This window comes from Passer domesticus, chromosome 7 (genome assembly GCF_036417665.1).
Source record: "Passer domesticus isolate bPasDom1 chromosome 7, bPasDom1.hap1, whole genome shotgun sequence".
NCBI classification, from domain to species: domain Eukaryota; kingdom Metazoa; phylum Chordata; class Aves; order Passeriformes; family Passeridae; genus Passer; species Passer domesticus.
The window spans coordinates 62,653,433-62,668,694 of NC_087480.1; the positions used below are offsets into that span (position 1 = coordinate 62,653,433).

General features: G+C 50.2%; 3 long non-coding RNA genes across 4 annotated transcripts; all 3 read left to right on the forward strand.

The window, feature by feature from the left end:
- The first annotated feature begins 7,910 nt into the window (after nucleotides 1-7,910).
- LOC135304168 (uncharacterized) lies at nucleotides 7,911-8,542 on the forward strand. 2 transcript variants are annotated; one of them, XR_010365616.1, is made up of 3 exons: nucleotides 7,911-8,035; nucleotides 8,165-8,272; nucleotides 8,463-8,542. It is a non-coding gene; the product is annotated as an uncharacterized LOC135304168 (long non-coding RNA). The 2 variants fall into 2 exon arrangements; XR_010365615.1 differs by having other exon boundaries at nucleotides 7,921-7,956.
- A 1,120-nt stretch (nucleotides 8,543-9,662) lies between these two features.
- LOC135304167 (uncharacterized) lies at nucleotides 9,663-11,860 on the forward strand. The gene is made up of 6 exons (XR_010365614.1): nucleotides 9,663-9,727; nucleotides 9,826-9,867; nucleotides 9,964-10,132; nucleotides 10,215-11,419; nucleotides 11,522-11,563; nucleotides 11,652-11,860. It is a non-coding gene; the product is annotated as an uncharacterized LOC135304167 (long non-coding RNA).
- A 2,377-nt stretch (nucleotides 11,861-14,237) lies between these two features.
- On the forward strand, nucleotides 14,238-15,200 carry LOC135305511 (uncharacterized). Its single transcript, XR_010366642.1, has 3 exons — nucleotides 14,238-14,820; nucleotides 14,899-14,940; nucleotides 15,037-15,200. It is a non-coding gene; the product is annotated as an uncharacterized LOC135305511 (long non-coding RNA).
- The last annotated feature ends 62 nt before the right edge of the window (nucleotides 15,201-15,262 follow it).

Sequence of the window (15,262 nt, forward strand, 5' to 3'; positions counted from 1 at the left end):
GATCCGTACACAGACTCTAGCATTCTTGCACCAAAATGACGCTAGGCCTGTGACATGGATGCAGGCGCAGGGTATTGGGACTGTTAGTAGAACAGCATGTGTGGAGGGGAAAAGTGCGCTGCAGCAATATGCCTAAAACCCCCGCCGATATTGGGATGTTACCTGGGTCTGCGATGGCACTTCCAGGGATGGAGACAAAGTCACTCTGGGGCTGGCAAGTGCATGGCAAGGCTGGGATTCTGAATAAAAAGGGAAAAAGAAATGTAGCGCTGAGAATAAGGCTCTGGGCATCTGGTTGAAATGAGGCAGGGGCTGGCACAGTGACTGGGCATTGCTGGGTGGCAGCTGAAATCACACTGGGGCTGGGATATTGATGGTGCGGTGGGCTTACTGCCTCATGGGCAGGAGCTGAAGTGTTCCAGAGCTGGGGCCCAGACCAAGATGCAGCCCGTAGAAACCGCAGAAGAGCAGAGCTAGAGCTGCAAGAACAGAGCTGCCTGTCAAATAAAGCTTGTGGGTCAAGAGCTGAAAGAGCTGAAATCACTGGGCATCACGCTGTACTTATTGCACGGCTGGGAGCGGGACAGCACAGGGCCATGAACAGTAGGCCTGGCACACAGACTCTAGCATTCTTGCGCCAAAATGACTCTAGGCCTGAGACATGGATGCAGGCGCAGGGTATTGGGACTGTTAGTAGAACAGGATGTGTGGAGGGGAAAAGTGCGCTGCAGCAATATGCCTAAAACCCCCGCCGATATTGGGATGTTACCTGGGTCTGCGATGGCACTTCCAGGGATGGAGACAAAGTCACTCTGGGGCTGGCAAGTGCATGGCAAGGCTGGGATTCTGAATAAAAAGGGAAAAAGAAATGCAGCGCTGAGAACAAGGCTCTGGGCATCTGGTTGAAATGAGGCAGGGGCTGGCACAGTGACTGGGCATTGCTGGGTGGCAGCTGAAATCACACTGGGGCTGGGATATTGATGGTGCGGTGGGCTTACAGCCCCACGGGCAGGAGCTGAAGTGTTCCAGAGCTGGGGCCAAGACCAAGATGCAGCCCTTAGAAGCCGCAGAAGAGCAGAGCTGGAGCTGCAAGAACAGAGCTGCCTGTCAAATAAAGCTTGTGGGTCAAGAGCTGAAAGAGCTGAAATCACTGGGCATCACGCTGTACTTATTGCACGGCTGGGAGCGGGACAGCACAGGGCCATGAACAGTAGGCCTGGCACACAGACTCTAGCATTCTTGCGCCAAAATGACTCTAGGCCTGTGATATGGATGCATGCGCAGGGTATTGGGACTGTTAGTAGAACAGCATGTGTGGAGGGGAAAAGTGCGCTGCAGCAATATGCCTAAAACCCCCGCCGATATTGGGATGTTACCTGGGTCTGCGATGGCACTTCCAGGGATGGAGACAAAGTCACTCTGGGGCTGGCAAGTGCATGGCAAGGCTGGGATTCTGAATAAAAAGGGAAAAAGAAATGCAGCGCTGAGAACAAGGCTCTGGGCATCTGGTTGAAATGAGGCAGGGGCTGGCACAGTGACTGGGCATTGCTGGGTGGCAGCTGAAATCACACTGGGGCTGGGATATTGATGGTGCGGTGGGCTTACAGCCCCACGGGCAGGAGCTGAAGTGTTCCAGAGCTGGGGCCCAGACCAAGATGCTGCCCTTAGAAGCCGCAGAAGAGCGGAGCTGGAGCTGCAAGAACAGAGCTGCCTGTCAAATAAAGCTTGTGGGTCAAGAGCTGAAATCACTGGGCATCACGCTGTACTTATTGCACGGCTGGGAGCGGGACAGCACCGGGCCATGAACCATAGGATCCGTACATAGACTCTAGCATTCTTGCACCAAAATGACGCTAGGCCTGTGACATGGATGCAGGCGCAGGGTATTGGGACTGTTAGTAGAACAGCATGTGTGGAGGGGAAAAGTGCGCTGCAGCAATATGCCTAAAACCCCCGCCGATATTGGGATGTTACCTGGGTCTGCGATGGCACTTCCAGGGATGGAGACAAAGTCACTCTGGGGCTGGCAAGTGCATGGCAAGGCTGGGATTCTGAATAAAAAGGGAAAAAGAAATGTAGCGCTGATAACAAGGCTCTGGGCATCCGGTTGATATGAGGCAGGGGCTGGCACAGTGACTGGGCATTGCTGGGTGGCAGCTGAAATCACACTGGGGCTGGGATATTGATGGTGCGGTGGGCTTACTGCCTCACGGGCAGGAGCTGAAGTGTTCCAGAGCTGGGGCCCAGACCAAGATGCAGCCCTTAGAAGCCGCAGAAGAGCAGAGCTGGAGCTGCAAGAACAGAGCTGCCTGTCAAATAAAGCTTGTGGGTCAAGAGCTGAAAGAGCTGAAATCGCTGGGCCTGGACCTGTCATTACTGCACGGCTGGGACCGGGACTGCACAGGGCCATGAACTGTAGGCCTGGCACACAGACTCTAGGATTCCTGCGCCATAATCACTCTAGGTCTGTGACATGGATGCAGGGGCTTGGTATTGGGACTGTTAGTGGAACAGGATGTGCGGAGGGGAAAAGTGCGCTGCAGCAATATGCCTAAAACCCCCACCGATGTTGGGATTTTACCTGGGTCTGCGGTGGCACTTCCAGGGATGGAGACAAAATCACTGAGGGTTTGGCAGGTGGATGGCAAGCCTAGGATTGTGCATGAAAAAGGAAATAGAAATGCAGAGCTGAGAACAAGGCTGTGGTCATCCAGGTGAAATGAGGCAGGGGCTGGCATAGTGGCTAGGGATTGCTGGGTTGCAGCTGAAATCACTGTGGGGCTGGGATATTCATGGTGGGGTGGGCTTACAGCGCCTCGGGCAGGAGCTGAAGTGTTGCAGAGCAGGAGTTATGCCTAAGATCCTGCCCTTTAAATCTGGAGTAGTTTTCTCTGGCAGAGCTGGAGAAATACGCTGCTGGAGGTGGAAGAACAGATAAGGTATTGAAGTATAGCTTGCGGGTCAAGAGCTAAAATCATTTGGGCTTGGAAAGGGTCCTGTACATTGCTTGTGGTATGTATTCAACTTTTGGGGGTTAAAAAACATAGGATGAAAGTGAGGAATTGCTTCTATATGTAAATAGTCTTATCCTAAAGGAGCCATCTCAGGTGTGTCTCGAGACTGGAGTTAAAATTACACCCCTCCCATGTTGCCCTGTCCACCGGGGACCCCTCCACCCCCGGCAGCACTCGGAGAAGGCTGCCTGCAAAACCTCAAACTTTTACTCACACAGGGTTGAGGCCATGCACTCATTTGCAACCCAGATTCACTTTTTCCGACGGTGGGGGCCTCCTCTTCAGCTTGGATCCTTGCATTCCTTTCTAAGTGGCCTTAAACTTTCTTTGTTCTCTCTGCAGGCCTTTTTGCAAGCACACAAGCTAACAGACTACACAAGCTTAACCAGCAGACTTCAGCTATATCCAAAACTGGTTTCTACCCCAAGTTAAATTTCCAACTCTGTCTCACCTGAGCTGTTTGGAATTTTAGCAGGTGACAGCCCACTCGGGACCAAAGGTCCTGGGCAGGGCACAGGCCCATACACACAAATGCCGGCCCTTTTCCAGGGGAAACAAAACTCACCATGCCAGTCTCCTTACATCAGTTTGCCGAAGGCGTGTGGCCCTCCCAGGTCACTCAGGGTTCTCACTGTCTGCAGATTTGGTCTCGGAGTTATGGGGTGCTTCCTCCCAACCCTTACCTCCTCCCCTCAGCCCCCTACTGCTGTGTCCCCTCCTCCGCCACTAACCCCTACTCTGTTTCCCAGCCCGCCCTGGCTCCATCCTTCACTCCGCCCTTAACCCCTCCCCACCACGCTGTGCTCCCTCCATTACTGCACTCACCGCCCACGTGCCAGTCCCGTCCAGCAGCACGTGGGAACCTGAGCCCTCGGAGGACGGTGCAGCTCCCGCAGCAGGACAGCACCCAAAGACGACAGGCAGGGACAAGGTCGCTGGGCTGCAGGGTGTCACAAGGGGCTGAGGGGAGGGGGGTGGAGGGTGACACAGAGGATGGGGGCAGCTGAGAGGCAGAAGGGGTCTTTAGGAGCAACTGGGGGGCTCCAGGGTGTCACAGACAAGCTGAGGCTACTCTAGGGAACTTGAGGGTGACAAGAAGGGGCTGAGGGGGAGCAGGTGCCTGAGGGTGACAGGTGAACCAGCCCTCACACCACCCCTAACCTCACCCTAGAAACCACCCCTACCCGGGTGGAGAGTGTACGGTGGAAGTTAGGGGGCCAAGGGACAGTTTCAGTGGGCTTAGGGTGACACATAGACATTGTGGGCTGAGGGGCAAAGAGGGGAGGGCTTGACAGGGGGAGAGCTGACACTGAGGGTTAGGGGTACAAAGGACAGGACACAGGATACCAGGTAGGGTTAGGGTACAGTTGCAGCAGCCCTTACCCCAACTGTAAGCTCACCCTAAACAGCACCTGTAGCACACCAGTTTTCCCCAACAGCAGCTCAAGGCAGCAACCCTAATGCTGGGACAGTCCCAGAGCTCTCCCAGTGGCCACAGGCAGCGACCCTAATAAAAAGGTAACAATGATCTTTGTGGGCTAGAGAGTGACAGGTAGGAGTTTGGGGCTGAGCAGTTTTTAGGGTTTTTTTGATATTTTCTTTTCTTCAGAGCTTTAAGAGGATATTTCAGGGGATTTTTGCAGGAGTTTTTTTAGGAATTTTTGGGGAATGTTTAGGATACTTTTAGGGCTTTTTCAGGGCTTTTAAAAGATTGTTAGGGTATTTAAGGGCTTCCTTAGTACTTTTTAGAATTTTTTTGGGGAGGTTGGTTGTTCTTGGGGCTTTTTTAGGACTATTGAGGGTATGTGGAGGACTTTTTTAGGACTAGGGTATTTTTAGGGCATTGGAGGGAATTTTTAGGTTTTTTTAGGGTCTTATTAAGGCATTTTAAGGGTTTTTGGGGTATTTTTAGAGCTCTTTTAGGACCATTTAGGGTATATTTAGGGATTTCTAAAAGTTCTTTGGGGAATTTTAGGGGTTTTTAAGAGTAGGGTATTTTTAATGTATTTTAAGGGTATTCTGAGGCTATTTTTAGGTTTTTGTGGGGGTTTTAGGACACTTTGACAACTAGGGGTCTTTTAGGGAATTTTTAGGGTCTTTTCATGGTACGACACATGGAGGCTGAGGGGTAGCTTGAGGGGCACTATGGGGGCTTGAGGGTGACAGACTGGGAGCCTAGGGAGGAACAGTGAGAGGGGACAGCGGGTGACACACAGAGATGCTGAGGGTGGCCGGGGCAGCTGGAGGGTGACACAGAGAAGCTGGGGGCTGAGGGGCAAATTAGAGGGATTAAGGGTGACACACAGGAGCTGAGGGGCAGCTGAGAGGGGGACTTGATGGTTACACACAGAGCCTGAGGGCTGGGGGGCAGAGGGAGGGGTTGAGGGGTAAAGGGAGAAGGCTTGAGGGCTGGACAGTCCAGGGGAGATCAGGGCTACAGGGTACAGCTTAAGAGACAAGTTAGGGTTCAGGTGCTGCACCCCTCAGCCCAGCCCTAGCCTCACCCTAACCAGCCCCTCTAACAACAGCCTTTTCCCCCAACAGCAGCACAACCCAGCAACCCCAACAGCGAGAGGAGAGCGGAACCCTCCCAGTGGGACGAGACAGCAACCCTCACACCAGGACAGGGACGAGCCCTCCAAGGACAAGAAGACCCACTGCAAAAAGGTAGGGACAACAACTGCAGGCTAGAGAGCAAGAGGTAGAGTTTGGAGGCTGAACATGTGTTTTTGAGGTTTTTTTCCCCGGACTTTAAAAGATATTTAGGCGATGTTGGAACATTTTCAAGGACTTCTTTGCGATTTTTTAGGGTATTGTTGGGGCTTTTTTCAAGGTATTGTAGGACTCTTGAGCATATTTTGAAGATTATGGTCAGGGTCAGAGGAAACACCCTCTGAAAAGGCAAAGTTTTAGGACTGCAGTGGAATGCTTTAGAAAGGGGCCAGTGGTGGCACAGCAGGTTGGGTCCCACGCTGCCGGTGCAAAGGCTGTAAGTTTTAGACCCAGCCAAGTTGGTTTGTTTAGGGTTAGATGCTCTCAGCTCTGGTCTGGGAGAAATTCTGCGCAGAAAAACTCACCCCCTGAGTTTCCTGATGCCAGTTTGCAGGAGGTGCTTGGCACTGCCAGGGCAGCTCTAGCTCTCAGTGGGGGCAGCTTTGCTCCTGGAGAAATCCTGCACCGGCCTTCTTTGCTGTAAAACCCAACTCACCCCTGCTGCATGCCGATGTCTGTTTGCAGAAGAACTCCAAGGGCAGCAAGAGTTCTTGGTGTTCAGCTGCAGTCTGTGAGAAATTGTTCTCTGCAATTTTGGAGGCAGAATCCCAGATTTGGCCACAGGCACACAAAGAAAAAAGACTATTAATTTCCTTGGAAAGGAAAGTCTGGCACCCCATTGTTTAAGGGGCATACAAAGGGATTTGTAGGGGAGGGAACTCCCCACAGGACCTTTCTTCACCTCAGCCCCCACTTCAAGGTCCAGCAGCCCCCACGTGTGACCAGCCGCTTTCAGAGTGCTACTTGGGCACACCCGCACAGGGAGCTGCTCATCCAGAGGAGCTAACGGGGGTATCCAAGCCTCCCTCCAGGAGCTATGATTGGAGCATTCAGCAGGGACCAGGGAGCAGCCGGACCCACCCAGGCACAGAGCATCGCTTTGAGAAAATGCCAAAGGAAGAACTCTCTTGCCAAGGGGCAGCACCTGAGCAGGCCAGGCAGCATGTGGGGTTCCAGGAGAGAGCTTTTGAATTTCCCCTTTTACTGTGTCAGTCCCTCCCCAGAGCCCCCAGGCCCTCCAGAGTAGTCCCAGAAAAGAGGGGGGTTAGTAAGAAAAAAGGGGTTTAAAGTGAGAGAAAAAAGCTTCCTTTTCCAATATTTTCTCTGTGCAAATTGTGAGGGAATCTGCTTCCCTTGCAATTTTAATGGTCTCAGTTGAAAGCATCCCTGCCTTGCCTGTGGTGTTAGGGGTGTTAATTGACAGGGAGTCCCCATTTTCTGTTATTTTCCAGTTTAAATGGAAGGGGGAAACCTTAATGTTTTTTATGGGTTTAAATTAAGGGTAACTGCCTCCTTTTTGTTATCCTAAGGCTTAAATTGAGGAGGAAGTCCAGTTGCCCCTCCTTCTTAAGGGTTTGGATTGAGGGAAAAATCCCTCTTTTTTATCTCTGGAGAGTTTTAAAGTGAGGGAAACCCTGCTTTTCCCAAATTTTTAGGGGATTAAATTAAAGGGAAGAAGCCATTTATTTACCATTTTATCAGTTTCAGTGAAGGCAACTGCCCCATTTCATTCTTTTGAGGAGTTCACTTGAAGGAAGCTCTGCCTTTTTCAGCATTTTAAGGGTTTAATACTACATTTCAGGCTACCTTTTCTGTGCCCTAGGACCAAATATCCCAGAGAAGGGTGAGCCTGGCATGTACTTAACCCTTACACTGCCTAGGAGAATATTTTTTTTAATTTATATTTTATTTATAATGTAGACCTCATAAAGGTCCTAAGGAGACTTGGAATATTCATATCATTCCTCTCCACCCACCTTAGCCACACACAAAGTACTACTTAGCAGTCACTAAAGAAATAATTTTGTAAGGTAACAGCAAATTACCCAATGTATCTAGCTATACTGCCTAAACACAAAGTTTTATTTCTTACCAGTTTTCTGCCCTTTTGCTCTAAGTAGCTGCAGCAAAAAGGAAAGTGTTGTCATTTCCCTGAAGAATTTTCTCCTATAACAAGCCCTTTAGCCCCCTTGAATTCAAGTCAGAGGAACCAAACAGCTGCAGCTACTCTGAGGGCTTTTATACCCGGTGGGATTTGCCCCCTCCTTTTTCCTGGGTGCCATGGGAATGAGAGGCGGGCACCATCAGGGGTATATTAACCCCAGCCTTTGCAGAGGGGCTTCATTCCCTCTCTGGGATCTGCTGGGATAAGAGCTTTGCTCTCATTTTGGTGAAGAGGCTCTTTCAGCTTATCTCAGCTTGTTTTCAGCAGGTACTTTTGGGCATGTGGAGCAACGGAGGCTTTGAAGGTACTGTGAAGAAAGCAGTACTGAACACAGGGAGTATTTAGGTTTGTGATACTGGATTGTATGTTTAGGGATGGTAAGGTGCTTTTGTAATTTCTGGTTTTCTTTTTAGTTTTTTTTTTTTTTTCTTAGGAGGAGCGCAACTTCCATCATGTCACAAAAGGCATCTGCATTGTGTCAAACATGATGTTTGAGACGGAGGCTTCAGATGAGTTGAGGATTGTGACTAGGAGAGGGAAGGTGAGCAGGTATCAGGTTAGGAGTTATTGTGGGGGGTTTTGAAGGCAGCAGGGTAAGAAACAGTGTCTATTTGAGGGCCCCCCCAAGGCTTTTCACAATTGTAGCAGAAGCATTCACATGGCTTACAGCACACAAGCTCATCCACTGCAGTCACAGAAATGCCATGTAACTTTGCCTCTCTCTAATCCAGGTGCTACTCATAATAACAGCCGCAGCCTTGGACTCAGGATGAAGCTGGAGACTCAAGGACCCTGGCATGCTCAGGAGAAGGCAAGTAGCTGACTTGCTGGGATTCGGCCCGCATAACACAAAACTCATACATTGTTTTTGGTTTACTTTATTGCAGCTGACTGAGAGGTTAACAGGTGACCATGGCAGACCTGCTCTGAGGCAGACTCATTTCAGGTCCAACATGGATTCACATCACCGGTCATCCAAAAGATAAGTGGGGGGCCACGGCCTGGAGATGGGAGGATAGGAGAGTAGTGGGTTGGGAGTTCCTGGGACAGATTTAAAAATTAGCAGAGGGTAAAGGGATGTCCTGTAAGTGGCCACTTAAGACAGCATAAGGGAGACACTCTACCTCTGAATGCAGCTGTAGGGTGCGCAGTGCAGAACAGTTCCGGTCTATGTTGTGCTGTCCGGTGTACTGTTACCTACTGTGTGTTTGGGGCTTCTTGGATCAGATATTTCTGCCTTTTCCTGTCAAGGCCCTTACCACAAGCATCAGCCATCATCTCTAGGTTCTCGAAGGCTCGCACTTCTCGGCAGGATGCCGATATCATTCGTTCTTTTACCGGCGGGCTTGACCGCGTCTCCGAGTCACATCTCAGAAGCATCGAGTCAGATGTCTCTTGAGGCCTTGTGCCTGGCTGTATCACCATCCATCCTTTCCAGCCATGAGCTGTAATATCCAGGGGTTTATAAGATTGTGTGATATGGAGAACATTTTAAACATAGCATTGTCTCACAGCCATCTTGATCATCATGACCAACAGTTCTTAGAACAGGTCACTCTGTTCTAGTCTTTTCTTGTGCTCATTGGAGGAGCCTCCTCCATCCACTGTCACCTTAGCATCAGTCATCTCTTTTGGCGTTCTCTTGGTCCTTGCCATTATAAATCTTGCCAGGAAATTTTTTCTCATCCTTGCCTCACATGGTGTGGAGCATAATGTGTTGTATTTAGTGTCCCTATTGTTTGTCATGTCCTGTGTCACGGGTGTCTGCACATATTTTTGCTGGAGCTGCTCTGCCCTGCTGCATAGTCTGGTGTAATAGGACACATCCTGGGGGCTTGAAATTTGTAGTGTGGGGTGTAGTTGGATTATAGATGGGATTTGTAGATGGACCCAAGATGTCTGGAGCTGTGAAGTTATCCTGCAGCCCTTTGATGTTTGTCCTCACTTGCTTTTAGATGCAGATGGATAAAATCCATGGCAGAGCACCCCATCCCAGGTGAGTGGGTTGCCCTGAGCAGGTCAGTCACTGTTTGTCTCTGCAGGGGGAGTATAAATGGTGACTGTTACAGCACTGTTCTTTGTTTTTATTTTTAGGAAGTAAAGCCACATATCAGAAGTAAAGGCGAGGTGGTCAAGGTGAGCAGTGACCAGTGGACTGTAGCTGTTGTTATTGCTGCGATCTGAATCTCTGGTGCAACTGTAAGCATGCATTCTCGTTTGTGTGTGCTTTAGGCAATCCATTTGGAGTATGCATGACTCCCCGTCACACACTGGCCGATGGACTGTGATCATTGCTCTCGTGAGCCCTGTGGAAGTATTACAGGACTTGGTGATGAAGCCTCTGCCTTTCCTATTTAAAGGTGTCACCCGGGTAGCCTTTGGCCGCGGCTGAGGAGTTGCAGTGAGTCGGGGAATAGGGAGGAGGAGCGAGGGTCCACTCTGGTGTCAGCAATGCCACATCACCTTCTCTCCTCTTAACTTAGGCGGACCCTGCGATGACGGCGTCAGCCTCCGAGCGCAGCCGAAGCGTGCGGCATTCATAAGGGACCCAGGCATTGCTAGGGGAATGGTGAGTAGCAGAATTGTTGGGTTTTGGCTGATGTGCTGCCACGATAGAGCATTGATGCTCTGTTTTCTCGAATGCAGCTGACTAAGAGACAATGGCCCGGTGACAGCAGGAACTTCCCAGACGGCGAGGGGAGGTCTTTTGCACCTGACACGGAGCGGCATCTGCAGATAAGTCGAGGGCTATGACCCACAGAGGGGATGATAGTGGGGTGCTGGGTTGGGACTTACAGGGAGGGATTTTTGAGTCTGCTTTGGAGTTGGGGATGTCCAAGAAGTGGCCCCTTAGGCCACAGAAAAGCCAAGTGTCACTTTTGATCCCAGTGCTGAGGTGCTCAGGGCAGAGCAGTCCCGGAGGGTATCGTGTCACTTGTCTATTGTGCGTTCTGTGTGTTTGGCTTTCTCATGTCTTTTACCTTAGCCCTTTGAGGGGCCTATCAGAAACCCTGGCATCATTCTTAGCATCTGCAATCTCTGCATTTCTTGGCCTGGCACCAATGCCACAGGACTTTTGACTCAGGAGCTCAGATAGGCATCAGAATTGCACCTCTCTTTAGAAGCATCCAGTCAGATGTCTTTGCAGGTCTTGTTCTGAGCTGTATGTACCTTGCAAGGATCCATTATTGCAGATTAGGACTTGTAAGAATGCGAGGATAGGTAGAGGATTCTGACTATAGAATTCACAGGCATCCATCTTTGCAGTTCTTAAAACAAATCATTCAGTTAGCATCTTCTTCCTACCAGGGTTCTCTGAGCCTCATCGGCTCACCATCGGTCTCACCTCAGTCCTCTCATTTTGCATTCTCTCAGTCCTTGCAGTCATTCTTCTTGCCAAGAGATTCCTGTCCCTGTTGTGTCCCCCTTGTTTGTCCTGTCCTGTGTCACGGGTGTCTGCACGTATTTGTGCCGGAGCTGCTCTGCCCTGCTGCTTAGTCTGGTGTAATAGGACAAATCCTGGGGGCTTGAAATTTGTAGTGTGGGGTGTAGTTTGACTCTAGATAGTATTCCTAGGTTGACCCAAGCTGTCTGGAGCTGTGAAGTGGTCCTGCAGCCCTTTGACCTTTGTCCTAACTTTCTTTCAGATGCAGATGGATAAAATCCATGGCAGAGCGCCCCATCCCAGGTGAGTGGGTTGCCCTGAGCAGGTCAGTCCCTGTTTGTCTCTGCAGGGGGAGTGTAGATGGTGACTCTGGTACAGCATTGTTCTTTTTTTTTTTTATTTTAGGAAGTAAAGTGATAGAGCAACAGTCAAGTTGAAGTGGTCAAGGTTGAGTAGTGGATAGAAGCAGTTGTTATTGCTCAGGTCTCAATTTCTGGTGCAACTCTCAGCCTCTGTTCTTGTTTGTGTGCCTTAGGCAATCTACTCAGGTTATGCCAAGCCCCTGTCACCAACCAGCCGATTGACCAGGTTTGCTGCTCTCATGAGCCCTGTGGAGGTATTGCAGGACCCTGTGATGAAGCCTTGAAATTTTCTATTTAAAGGTTGCTTCTGGGTAGCCCTCAGGAATGGCCGAGGAGTCGTGGTGAGTCGGGGAGGTATCGAGGAGAAGCCGGGGTCCACTCAATTCTCAGCTGTGCTACATCACCTCATCTCCTCTTTACCCAGGCGTACCCTGCGATGACTGCATCGGTCTCAGAGCACGGCCGAAGCGTGTGGCCCGAGGACCCGGTAATTCTTAGGAGGCGTTGAGTAGCAGACTTGTTGGGTTTTGGTCGATATGCTGCTAAGATGATGCACTGATGTCTGGTTTCCTTTATCTTGACAGACTAGGAGACAGCAGCCTGGTGACAGCAGGAACCTCCCAGACAGCCTGGTGGCCTTGCTTTGCACCTGATGTGGATTCTCATTCCTGGAGAGCCAAGAGATAAGTTGAGGGCTGTGACCTACAGAGGGGATGGAAGGGGGCTGCTGTGTCGGGACTCACCAGGTGGGATTTTTGAGTCAGCTTTGGAGCTGAGGATATCCAGGAAATGTTGTCTTGAGCCCACACAAAAGCAAAGTGTCGCTTTTGATCCCAGTGCTGAGGTGTGCAGGGCTGAGCAGTCCCGGCATGTGTTGTGTCACGTGGCTATTGTGCATTATGTGTTGTTTAATGTCTTTTCCCTTAGCCCTTTGAGGGGCCTAACAGAAACCCTGGCATCATTCTTAGCATCTGCGATCTCTGCATTTCTTGGCCTGGCACCAATGCCACAGGACTTTTGACTCAGGAGCTCAGGCAGGCATCAGAATTGCATTTCTCTTTAGGAGCATCCAGTCAGATGTCTTTGCAGGTCTTGTTCTGAGCTGTATGTACCTTGCAAGGATCCATTATGGCAGATTAGGGCTTGTAAGAATGCAAAGATAGGTAGAGGATGCTGACTGTAGGAGTCTCAGACATCCATCGTTGTAGTTCTTGGAATAAACTGTTCTCTTATCAGATTCTTCCTCCAGGGTTCTCTGAGCCTCATCAGCTCGCCATCAGTCCCATCTCGGTCATCTAATCTTCCGTTCTCTCAGTCCTTGCAGTCATTCTTCTTGCCAAGAGATTCCTGTCCTTGTTGTGTCCCCCTTGTTTGTCATGTCGTGTCCTGTGTCACGGGTGTCTGCACGTATTTGTGCCGGAGCTGCTCTGCCCTGCTGCATAGCCTGGTGTAATAGGACAAATCCTGGGGGCTTGAAATTTGTAGTGTGGGGTGTAGTTTGACTCTAGATAGTATTCCTAGGTTGACCCAAGCTGTCTGGAGCTGTGAAGTTGTCCTGCAGCCCTTTGACATTTTTCCTGACTTTCTTTCAGATGCAGATGGATAAAATCCATGGCAGAGCACCCCATCCCAGGTGAGTGGGTTGCCCTGAGCAGGTCAGTCCCTGTTTGTCTCTGCAGGGGGAGTGTAGATGGTGACTCTGGTACAGCATTGTTCTTTTTTTTTTATTTTAGGAAGTAAAGTGATAGAGCAACAGTCAAGTTGAAGTGGTCAATGTTGAGTAGTGGATAGAAGCAGTTGTTATTGCTCAGGTCTCAATTTCTGGTGCAACTCTCAGCCTCTGTTCTTGTTTGTGTGCCTTAGGCAATCTACTCAGGTTATGCCAAGCCCCTGTCACCAACCAGCCGATTGACCAGGTTTGCTGCTCTCATGAGCCCTGTGGAGGTATTGCAGGACCCTGTGATGAAGCCTTGAAATTTTCTATTTAAAGGTTGCTTCTGGGTAGCCCTCAGGAATGGGCAACGAGCCGTGGTGAGTTGGGGGGTATCGAGGAGGAGCTGGGGTCTGCTCAGTTCTCAGCTATCCTACATCACCTCATCTCCTCTTTACCCAGGCATACCCTGTGACAACAGCGTCGGTCTCAGAGCACGGCCGAAGCGTGCGGGCCGAGGACCCGGTCATTCTTAGGAGGCGTTGAGTAGCAGACTTGTTGGGTTTTGGTCGATATGCTGCTAAGATGATGCACTGATGTCTGGTTTCCTTTATCTTGACAGACTAGGAGACAGCAGCCCGGTGACAGCAGGAACCTCCCAGACAGCCTGGTGGCCTTGCTTTGCACCTGATGTGGATTCTCATTCCTGGACAGCCAAGAGATAAGTTGAGGGCTGTGACTTACAGAGGGGATGGAAGGGGGTTGCTGTGTCAGGACTCACCAGGAGGGATTTTTGAGTCAGCTTTGGAGCTGAGGATATCCAGGAAATGTTGTCTTGAGGCCACACAAAAGCAAAGTGTCACTTTTGATCCCAGTGCTGAGCTGAGCAGAGGAGGGCAGTCCCGGTGTGTTTTGTCATGTGGCTATTGTGCATTGTGTTGTGTGGCTGTCTCATGTCTTTTACCTTAGCCCTTTGAGGGGCCTATCAGAAACCCTGGCATCATTCTTAGCATCTATGATCTCTGCATTTCTTGGCCTGGCACCAATGCCACAGGACTTTTGACACAGGAGCTTGGACAGGCATTGGAATTGAATTTCTCTTTAGGAGCATCCAGTCAGTTATCTTTGCAGTTCTTGTTCTGAGCTGTACGTACTGCTGTGCATCGCAAGGATCCATTATGGCGGATTAGGGCTCGTAAGAATGCAAGGATAGGTAGAGGATTCTGACCATAGGATTCTCGGACATCCATCTTTGTAATTCTTGGAATAAACTGTTCTCTTATCAGATTCGTCCTCCAGGGTTCTCTGAGCCTCATCGGTCTCACCTCGGTCATCTAATCTTGCGTTCTCTCAGTCCTTGCAGTCATTTTTGCCAAGAGATTTCTGTCCTTGTTGTGTCCCCCTTGTTTGTCATGTTCTGTCCTGTGTCACGGGTGTCTGCACATATTTGTGCCGGAGCTGCTCTGCCCTGCTGCATAGCCTGGTGTAATAGGACAAATCCTGGGGGCTTGAAATTTGTAGTGTGGGGTGTAGTTGGATTATAGATGGGATTTGTAGATGGACCCAAGATGTCTGGAGCTGTGAAGTGGTCCTGCAGCCCTTTGACATTTGTCCTCACTTGCTTTTAGATGCAGGTGGATAAAATCCATGGCAGAGCACCCCATCCTGGCTGAGTGGGTTGCCCTGAGCAGGTCAGTCACTGTTTGTCTCTGCAGGGGGAGTATAAATGGTGACTCTGTTACAGCATTGTTCTTTGTTTTTATTTTTAGGAAGTAAAGCCACATATCAGAAGTCAAGGCGAGGTGGTCAAGGTGAGCAGTGACCAGTGGACTGTAGCTGTTGTTATTGCTGCGATCTGAATCTCTGGTGCAACTGTAAGCATGCATTCTCGTTTGTGTGTGCTTTAGGCAATCCATTTGGAGTATGCATGACTCCCCATCACGCACTGGCCGATGGACTGTGATCATTGCTCTCGTGAGCCCTGTGGAAGTATTACAGGACTTGGTGATGAAGCCTCTGCCTTTCCTATTTAAATGTGTCACCCGGGTAGCCTTTGGCCGCGGCTGAGGAGTTGCAGTGAGTCGGGGAATAGGGAGGAGGAGCGAGGGTCCACTCTGGTGTCAGCAATGCCAC